The sequence below is a fragment of the Rhipicephalus microplus genome, unplaced genomic scaffold (assembly GCF_043290135.1).
Source record: "Rhipicephalus microplus isolate Deutch F79 unplaced genomic scaffold, USDA_Rmic scaffold_371, whole genome shotgun sequence".
Lineage (NCBI taxonomy): Eukaryota > Metazoa > Arthropoda > Arachnida > Ixodida > Ixodidae > Rhipicephalus > Rhipicephalus microplus.
In genome coordinates this window covers 102,501-112,646 of record NW_027464936.1, presented here as the reverse complement: position 1 = coordinate 112,646, position 10,146 = coordinate 102,501, and the positions used below count along the sequence as shown (strand labels likewise).

Genomic DNA, 10,146 nt, shown 5'->3' with positions numbered 1-10,146 from the left:
GTGCCGCCCCGGCAGACGCGGTTTTCGCGCCGCCCCGGCTGACGCGGTTTTTGCCGCCCCGGCTGACGCAGTTCGGACTTAGCACTTTTCGGCTGTGCCTGGCTGGCGGCCCACTCACTCGATCGCCATGTCTGTTTGCCACAGTTTTCCCGGTGGTGCCGCACCCGGGCTCGCCCCGGCTGACGCAGTTTTCGCGCCGCCCCGGCTGACGCGGTTTCGTGCCGCCCCGGCAGACGCGGTTTTCGCGCCGCCCCGGCTGACGCGGTTTCGTGCCGCCCCGGCAGACGCGGTTTTTTGCCGCCCCAGCTGACGCAGTTCGGACTTAGCACTTTTTGGCTGAGCCTTGCTGGCGGCCCACTCACTCGATCGCCATGTCTGTTTGCCACAGTTTTCCCGGTGGTGCCGCACCCGGGCTCGCCCCGGCAGACGCGTTTTTTTTTTTCTTTCGCCCCGGCTGACGCAGTTTTCGCGCCGCCCCGGCAGACGCGGTTTTCGCGCCGCCCCGGCAGACGCGGTTTTTTGCGCCGCCCCGGCTGACGCGGTTTTTTGCCGCCCCGGCTGACGCAGTTCGGACTTGGCACTTTTTGGCTGAGCCTGGCTGGCGGCCCACTCACTCGATCGCCATGTCTGTTTGCCACAGTTTTCCCGGTGGTGCCGCACCCGGGCTCGCCCCGGCTGACGCAGTTTTCGCGCCGCCCCGGCTGACGCGGTTTCGTGCCGCCCCGGCAGACGCGGTTTTTTGCGCCGCCCCGGCTGACGCGGTTTTTTGCCGCCCCGGCTGACACGGTTCGGACTTTGCACTTTTCGGCTGTGCCTGGCTGGCGGCCCACTCACTCGATCGCCATGTCTGTTTGCCACAGTTTTCCCGGTGGTGCCGCACCCGGGCTCGCCCCGGCAGACGCGTTTTTTTTTTTTTCTTTCGCCCCGGCTGACGCAGTTTTCGCGCCGCCCCGGCTGACGCGGTTTCGTGCCGCCCCGGCAGACGCGGTTTTTTGCGCCGCCCCGGCTGACGTGGTTTTTGCCGCCCCGGCTGACGCAGTTCGGACTTTGCACTTTTTGGCTGAGCCTGGCTGGCGGCCCACTCACTCGATCGCCATGTCTGTTTGCCACAGTTTTCCCGGTGGTGCCGCACCCGGGCTCGCCCCGGCAGACGCGTTTTTTTTTTTCCTTCGCCCCGGCAGACGTGGTTCCCCCCCCCCCCCTCCGTCTTTCTTTTTGTTTTTTTTTTCGCCGCGGCTGAAGTGGATTTTTCGGTGCCTCGACGCCCCGGTAGTCGCGGTTTTTCCGTTTCCGCACGGCCCCGGCTGACGCTGCTCGGTCACAGTCGCCTTTTGTGGTGATTGCAGACTTCTTGAGCGCGGGTGTTTTTTTTTTTGTTGTTGTTGTTGTTTTATTACGCATTCGCTCCAGCAGACGCTGTTTAGACTTTTTGTTTCCTCTTTTATCCTGCGACGAGGTGACGAGGTTTATTCGGTGCCCCGCCGCCCCGGCTGAAGTGATTTTTCCTGTCCCGTGCCGCCCCGGCTGACGCGGTTGGGACTTCGCGTTTGTTCGGCCGCCACGGGTTTTGGCGCACTCGCTCGGTTGCTTGTTGTTGCCACTTGTTGCGAACCCAGGTTTCTTGAGCGAGCGCGGGCGTTTTTTCTTCCTTTCTTTCTTTGTTCTATGTGTTAGCGAATCGGCCTTTAATATCACACGAGGACTCACAACCAACAATTTTCAGTTTGAAGTGTAAAAAATCTGCAGGTGTTGACGTAACTGACTTGCCCCGTACCCTTGAGTACATCCATGAAGTTCTCGTAGTACTACTAAATCGCATTATTCCAAGTGGAGAAATTCCCATAAACTTGCAAACCTCTACACGAAAATCGGTGCGCGTGATAAAGTTGAAAATTATCGTCCGATATCAAATGTGCCTTCTATAACACAAATTCTAGGAAAAAAAAAAAAAAACACTTGTTCGCCGTTTTCTGCGCCGTGACTGGCAGCACTCCGGCGAAGCGAAACGGGGTCGATTCGAGCACGATATCGGCGTCTTTCGACGTGCTCGCCGGCGACCGTCGCACGAGTACGTCGCACGAGCGCGTCTGCCGGGGCGCCGTTTGCGAAGCCGACGCAAAAGTGGGAACCGCCGCTCGGATGATCGCCGCTTTCGGCAGAGTGAGTGTTGGCACTCCGGGGAAGCGAAACAGCGTGAATGCGCCCACGAAATCGGCGTATTTTGAAGTGCCCGCCGGCGACCGTCGCACGAGTACAGTAAACCGCGTCAGCCGGGGCGTAGTTCGGGACGCCGACGAAAAAGTGGGAAGCGCAACTCGGATCTTCGCCGTTTTTGCAGGAGTGAGTGGCGGCCCTCCTGCGAGACCAAGAAGCATCGATTCGTGCACGAATTCGGCGCCTTTCGACGTGATCGCCGGCGACCGTCGCTCGAGTAGGGCAAACCGCGTCTGCCGGGGCGGGCTTCGGGACGCCGATGCGAAAGTGGGAAACGCTGCTCGGATGTTCGCCGTTTTTGGCCGAGTGAGTGCTGGCACTCGGGCGAAGCCAAACGGGGCCGATTACGGCACGATATCGGCGTCTTTCGACGTGCCCGCCGGCGACCGTCGCACGAGTACGGTAAACCGCGTCAGCCCGGGCGGAGTTCGGGACGCCGATGCGAAAGTGGAGAACGCCGCTCGGATCTTCGCCGTTTTTGGAGGAGTGAGTGGCGGCACTCCGGAGAAGCCAAGGAGCGCCAATTAGCGCACGATATCGGCGTCTTTCGACGCGCTCGCCGGCGACCGTCGCACGAGTAGGGCAAACCGCGTCTGCCGGGGCGGGGTTTACGACGCCGACGCAAAAGTGGGAACCGCCGCTCGGATGTTGGCCGTTTTTGGCAGAGTGAGTGCTGGCACTCCGGCGACGCGAAAGAGCGCGAATGCGCCCACGAAAGTGGCGTATTTGGACGTGCGTGACGGCGACCGCTGCAGGAGTACGAAAAACCACGTCAGCCGGGGCGAGCGACACACGGCGGTCTGGGTGCTTATCGCTGCTATTATAGGGGCACCCCGGCAGACGCAGAAAAAAAAAAAAAATTTTCGACCTTCTTTTTTGCTGGTCGAGCTCGGGTAACCCAGGTCGCAATGGGAGCCGCGCACGAAAGCGGCGTCGCGAGACGCGTTCGCGGTCGCTAGTCGCACGAGCTCGGCAACCGCGTCAGCCGGCGCGGAGTTCGGGATGCCGACGGCTAAGTGGGTACCGCTGCTCGGATGTTCGCCGTTTTTGGCCGAGTGAGTGCTGGCACTCCGGTGAAGCCAAGGAGCGCCAATTCGTGCACGATATCGGCGTCTTTCGACGTGCCCGCCGGCCACCGCCGCACGAGTACGGCAAACCGCGTCTGCCGGGGCGGGGTTCGCGACGCGTACGCAATAGTGGGAACCGTCGCTCGGATGTTCGTCGTCTTTGGCCGAGCGAGTGCTGGCACTCCGGCGAAGCGAAACGGGGCCGATTCGGGCACGATATCGGCGTATTTCGACGTGCTCGCCGGCGACCGTCGCACGAGTACGGCAAAGCGCGTCTGCCGGGGCGAGGTTTGCGACGCCGACGAAAAAGTGGGAAGCGCCGCTCGGATCTTCGCCGTTTTTGCAGGAGTGAGTGGCGGCCCTCCTGCGAGACCAAGAAGCATCGACTCGCGCACGATATCGGTGTCTTTCGACGTGCCCGCCGGCCACCGCCGCACGAGTACGGCAAACCGCGTATGCCGGGGCGGGGTTGGCGACGCCGACGCAAAAGTGGGAACCGCCACTAGGATGTTCGCCGTTTTTGGCAGAGTGAGTGCTGGCACTCCGGCGAAGCGAAAGAGCGCGAATGCGCCCACGAAAGTGGCGTGTTTGGACGTGCTTGACGACGACCACCGCAGGAAAACGAAAAACCACGTCAGCCGGGGCGAGCGACCCATGGCGGTCTGGGTGCTTATCGCTGCTATTATAGGGGCACCCCGGCAGACGCAAAAAAAAAAAAAAAATTTTTTTCGACATTCTTTTTTGCTCGTCGACCTCGGGTGACCCAGGTCGCAGTGGGAGCCGCGCACGAAAGCGGCGTCGCGAGACGGCTTCGCGGTCGCTAGTCGCACGAGCTCGGCAACCGCGTCTGCCGGGGCGGAGTTCGGGACGCCGACGGCTAAGTGGGAACCGCCGCTCGGATGTTCGCCGTTTGTGGCCGAGTGAGTGCTGGCACTCCGGCGAAGCCAAACGGGGCCGATTCCGGCACGATATCGGCGTCTTTCTACGTGCTCGCCGGCGACCGTCGCACGAGTACGGCAAAGTGCGTCTGCCGGGGCGGGGTTTGCGACGCGTACGCAATAGTGAGAACCGTCGCTCGGATGTTCGTCGTCTTTCGCCGAGCCAGTGCTGGCAATCCGGCGAAGCCGAACGGAGCCGATTCGGGCACGATATCGGCGTCTTTCCACGTGCTCGCCGGCGACCGTCGCACGAGTACGGTAAACCGCGTCAGCCGGGGCGGAGTTCGGGACGCCGATGCGAAAGTGGGAAGCGCCGCTCGGATCTTCGCCGTTTTTGGAGGAGTCAGTGGCGGCACTCCGGTGAAGCCAAGGTGCGCCAATTCGCGCACGATATCGGCGTCTTTCGACGTGCCCGCCGGCCACCGTCGCACGAGTACGGCAAACCTCGTCTGCCGGGGCGGGGTTTGCGACGCCGACGCAAAAGTGGGAACCGCCGCTCGGATGTTCGCCGTTTTTGGCAGAGTGAGTGCTGGCACTCCGGCGAAGCGAAAGAGCGCGAATGCGCCCACGAAAGTGGCGTGTTTGGACGTGCTTGACGACGACCACCGCAGGAAAACGAAAAACCACGTCAGCCGGGGCGAGCGACCCATGGCGGTCTGGGTGCTTATCGCTGCTATTATAGGGGCACCCCGGCAGACGCAAAAAAAAAAAAAAAAAATTTTTTCGACATTCTTTTTTGCTCGTCGACCTCGGGTGACCCAGGTCGCAGTGGGAGCCGCGCACGAAAGCGGCGTCGCGAGACGGCTTCGCGGTCGCTAGTCGCACGAGCTCGGCAACCGCGTCTGCCGGGGCGGAGTTCGGGACGCCGACGGCTAAGTGGGAACCGCCGCTCGGATGTTCGCCGTTTGTGGCCGAGTGAGTGCTGGCACTCCGGCGAAGCCAAACGGGGCCGATTCCGGCACGATATCGGCGTCTTTCTACGTGCTCGCCGGCGACCGTCGCACGAGTACGGCAAAGTGCGTCTGCCGGGGCGGGGTTTGCGACGCGTACGCAATAGTGAGAACCGTCGCTCGGATGTTCGTCGTCTTTCGCCGAGCCAGTGCTGGCACTCCGGCGAAGCCGAACGGAGCCGATTCGGGCACGATATCGGCGTCTTTCCACGTGCTCGCCGGCGACCGTCGCACGAGTACGGTAAACCGCGTCAGCCGGGGCGGAGTTCGGGACGCCGATGCGAAAGTGGGAAGCGCCGCTCGGATCTTCGCCGTTTTTGGAGGAGTCAGTGGCGGCACTCCGGTGAAGCCAAGGTGCGCCAATTCGCGCACGATATCGGCGTCTTTCGACGTGCCCGCCGGCCACCGTCGCACGAGTACGGCAAACCTCGTCTGCCGGGGCGGGGTTTGCGACGCCGACGCAAAAGTGGGAACCGCCGCTCGGATGTTCGCCGTTTTTGGCAGAGTGAGTGCTGGCACTCCGGCGAAGCGAAAGAGCGTGAATGCGCCCACGAAAGTAGCGTATTTGGACGTGCTTGACGGCGACCGCCGCAGGAGTACGAAAAACCACGTCAGCCGGGGCGAGCGACCCACGGCGGTCTGGGTGCTTATCGCTGCTATTATAGGGGCACCCCGGCAGACGCAGAAAGAAAAAAAAAAATGGGGACATGGCGTGCGTCACCGTGCGGCTTCGCAGCGTTGCCGAAGTCGCCGAGCCCTTCGACTGAGCCGAACGGCGGACAGGGAACGTTGGTCGGCCGTTCTAACCTGTCGGTGCCACGCCGAGACGTCGTTAAGGAAAACCGCGTCGTGGGCCTCTACGACGCCGTCGAGTCGTTGTACGTTTGGTGTCCAGCGTGTCGGCGGCGAGTAGCGGACACGTCGTTCACGACTTCGGTCTTTCGCAGTCGACGCGAACTTGCGGAGAGTCGTGGTGCCTCACGTTTTCGGCAGAAACCGCGGCGGAATTTTCCCGTGCGTGCGCGCACGACCTCGGTGCTGTGCCGTCAGCGTAGTGTTGCACAAACTCGTGGCCTACCCAAGGTGCGGTACGTTTGCGGCCGTATCCTCGGTGGGAATTTCGTGAGTAGGGTCGCAAATTCTACGACCTCGGCGGGTTTGAGAGCGACGTAGACTTGTGGCACGCTCAACATGCCACACGTTTCGGGGCACACCCGCGGTGAAATTTTCTCGAGTACGCTCGTATTAGGGCCCAAGGAGGTCTGGGTACTTATCGCTGCTATTATGTGGGGGTTCTCGTGAGCGGCGTACGCGAAAGCGACCGGGTGTCTGATATGCGGCGGGCTTCGGCCTCGTCAAGCGTGTCCTCGGGTCTGCTCCAGGGGAATCCACGGCAGTCGTCTGCAGCCTCATCCGCTTGATGCGTTAGGGGCTGGTTGTCGGACGGTGCCGTTTTACCACGATATCGAGGTGTGTTCCGTGTCGTCCTCGGGCGATTCAGATGCGAAAGCGCCGAAGACGCGGGCGTGACCCGTCGTCTGGCGGCTTTGCAGTCTCGGCTCCGTTGCTAGTTCCGGCCGGTCCACCGACAGTGCAGCGGGCTTGGGCAACCCGCACGGCGCGACCGAGTCGATGCAACGAAAAAGAGCGAGCATGAACGTGCTTCTTGCCGCACGGCTCCCACTCGTCTTTCGGGAAGGTTGTGCCGTAGCGAGCTCGAACGCCGTCATCTCGGAGTGCAAAATAAGCGTGTTGGGGCGCCTGAAGGTGGCCTCCGCCGCACACAGACTGCGTCCGGCCCGCCGAGGGCGAGGACGGACGCGCAGTCGAACGATTACCTGGTTGATCCTGCCAGTAATCATATGCTTGTCTCAAAGATTAAGCCATGCATGTCTAAGTACATGCCGAAATAAGGCGAAACCGCGAATGGCTCATTAAATCAGTTATGGTTCCTTAGATCGTTTCTTCCTACTTGGATAACTGTGGCAATTCTAGAGCTAATACATGCAGTGAGCCTGGAGCCCTTTGGGTAACGGGTGCTTTTATTAGACCAAGATCGATCGGGTTTCGGCCCGTATTGTGTGGTGACTCTGGATAACTTTGTGCTGATCGCATGGCCACGAGCCGGCGACGTTTCTTTCAAGTGTCTGCCTTATCAACTTTCGATGGTAGGTTACTTGCTTACCATGGTTGTTACGGGTAACGGAGAATCAGGGTTCGATTCCGGAGAGGGAGCCTGAGAAACGGCTACCACATCCAAGGAAGGCAGCAGGCGCGCAAATTACCCACTCCCGGCACGGGGAGGTAGTGACGAAAAATAACAATACGGGACTCTTTTGAGGCCCCGTAATTGAAATGAGTACACTCTAAATCCTTTAACGAGGATCAATTGGAGGGCAAGTCTGGTGCCAGCAGCCGCGGTAATTCCAGCTCCAATAGCGTATACTAAAGCTGCTGCGGTTAAAAAGCTCGTAGTTGGATCTCAGTTCCAGACGAGTAGTGCATCTACCCGATGCAACGGCTCGGACTGAACATCATGCCGGTTCTTTCTTGGTGCACTTCATTGTGTGCCTCGAGATGGCCGGTGCTTTTACTTTGAAAAAATTAGAGTGCTCAACGCAGGCGAGTCGCCTGAATAAACTTGCATGGAATAATAGAACAAGACCTCGTTTCTGTTCTGTTGGTTTTTGGAATACGAGGTAATGATTAAGAGGGACGGACGGGGGCATTCGTATTGCGGCGCTAGAGGTGAAATTCTTGGACCGTCGCAAGACGAACTACTGCGAAAGCATTTGCCAAGAATGTTTTCATTGATCAAGAACGAAAGTCAGAGGTTCGAAGGCGATCAGATACCGCCCTAGTTCTGACCATAAACGATGCCAACCAGCGATCCGCCTGAGTTACTCAAATGACTCGGCGGGCAGCTTCCGGGAAACCAAAGTATTTGGGTTCCGGGGGAAGTATGGTTGCAAAGCTGAAACTTAAAGGAATTGACGGAAGGGCACCACCAGGAGTGGAGCCTGCGGCTTAATTTGACTCAACACGGGAAAACTTACCCGGCCCGGACACTGGGAGGATTGACAGATTGAGAGCTCTTTCTTGATTCGGTGGATGGTGGTGCATGGCCGTTCTTAGTTGGTGGAGCGATTTGTCTGGTTAATTCCGATAACGAACGAGACTCTAGCCTATTAAATAGGTGCGGGGTTCCCAGCACCTTACAACCTTCTTAGAGGGACAAGCGGCTCCTAGCCGCACGAAACAGAGCAATAACAGGTCTGTGATGCCCTTAGATGTCCGGGGCCGCACGCGCGCTACACTGAAGGAAGCAGCGTGTCTTTATCCCTGTCTGAAAAGACTGGGTAACCCGTGGAACTTCTTTCGTGATTGGGATAGGGGCTTGCAATTGTTCCCCTTGAACGAGGAATTCCCAGTAAGCGCGAGTCATAAGCTCGCGTTGATTACGTCCCTGCCCTTTGTACACACCGCCCGTCGCTACTACCGATTGAATGATTTAGTGAGGTCTTCGGACCGATGTCCGGCGCGGCCTTTCGGTTGCGCCGGTCTGTTGGAAAGATGACCAAACTTGATCATTTAGAGGAAGTAAAAGTCGTAACAAGGTTTCCGTAGGTGAACCTGCGGAAGGATCATTAACGGATTGTGAAGGGTGAGCGCCTCAGCTGCGTCTGCGCCCGACACTTTCTGCCGCTGACCCCGTTTGGACGCGGGGTCGGCTTTTCCCCACGGGGCTGCCTGAATGTGGAGCGGCACCCCGTGACAAATTGTTGCGCCCAGCGGACGCCAACACCGCGACCTTGGACGGTCGGCCAGGTGGCGGACGCGGGTACAAACGGCGCAACGCACTCATAGGTCGGCTTTCGACCCGCCACTGCACCGTGGCTCGAAGCGCTCGAAATGCGCGACCCGACCGCTGCGGGACCGCCTAGTACTGTAAACAGGAGCGGCGGAGCGCGAACGGCGAGTCGTGGTTACGTCGGTAGAAGGCGAGGCTGCGCGTTCCCGAAACGCCAGCCGAGTGCCCTCCCGACCGTTCGAGCGTGCAAGAACGAGACCCGACAATCGCGCGGCGACTGCCAAGTACGAGAGGAACGGCACAAGCGTCGGCGGTCGGTCAAGGAACTGGCGATGTGACGGGTCCGCTGTGCACCAGTGCATACCGTCCCGCCGTCCGCGGCAAGCGCCTCCGCGTCCTCGGGTGACGGAGGCTGCCGGTCGGTTCTTGCAGGCGAGGGATCTCGCTGGCACCGGTTCGCGTTGACGCGCGGCCGGTCATGGCACGGCGATGCGACGGCCGAGGTGCGCAGTACTCGATGGAGGAACCGCACGCTCCGATGACCGTCCCGCCCTCCGCGGCGTATGCGTACCGACCGTAATGGTTGCAGCAGCGCCGGCCGGCTTTTGAATTCGCCACACGAAACACGGTGCGAGATCGCGGTTAGGGGAGCGTCGACGTTGCCAGGCGTTTTGCTTGCTGCCGAGGGAAAGGCGGCACGGCCACGTCGCGCTCGTCGCGATTAGCGGGTCTGCGCGCTTTGGGAAGGTGCCGCAACGACTTGCCGAAAGAGGAAGCACGGAAGAACGAGGGACTTGGACGTCCCGACAATTGAACGCACTTGCGGCCAGGCCCTTGCTGGCTTCGTTCTTCCGCCTCGAGTAGGCTCGTACGCGGCTCCGGCGCCGAAAGTGGTCCTTGGCACCGACTTCGGTGGACGTGGGAAGTGCCGCGCAAGTACGGCGCGCCTGGCTCCACCTGTTGGCTAAAGTAGGCAGCCGGATCGGCATTTTGGTGTGCGGTGGCAAACCGTGGATGCGAAAAAAGCTTGTGCGATTTCGTGGAACAAAAAGCGGGGGTCCCCCTTTTTATGCGGAGGAGACCGACCCGCCCGCCGTGGTGAACCGCGACGCCACGGTAAAAACGGGAGAGGCTTGTCGATGGGACCGTGCATCCCGCGCTCCACG

At 60.3% G+C, this 10,146-nt stretch overlaps 1 non-coding gene across 1 annotated transcript; it reads left to right on the top strand.

Annotated features, from left to right (window-relative positions):
- The first annotated feature begins 7,004 nt into the window (after positions 1–7,004).
- LOC142794071 (small subunit ribosomal RNA) lies at positions 7,005–8,819 on the top strand. The gene has a single exon (XR_012892043.1). It is a non-coding gene; the product is annotated as a small subunit ribosomal RNA (ribosomal RNA).
- Positions 8,820–10,146: the final 1,327 nt, after the last annotated feature.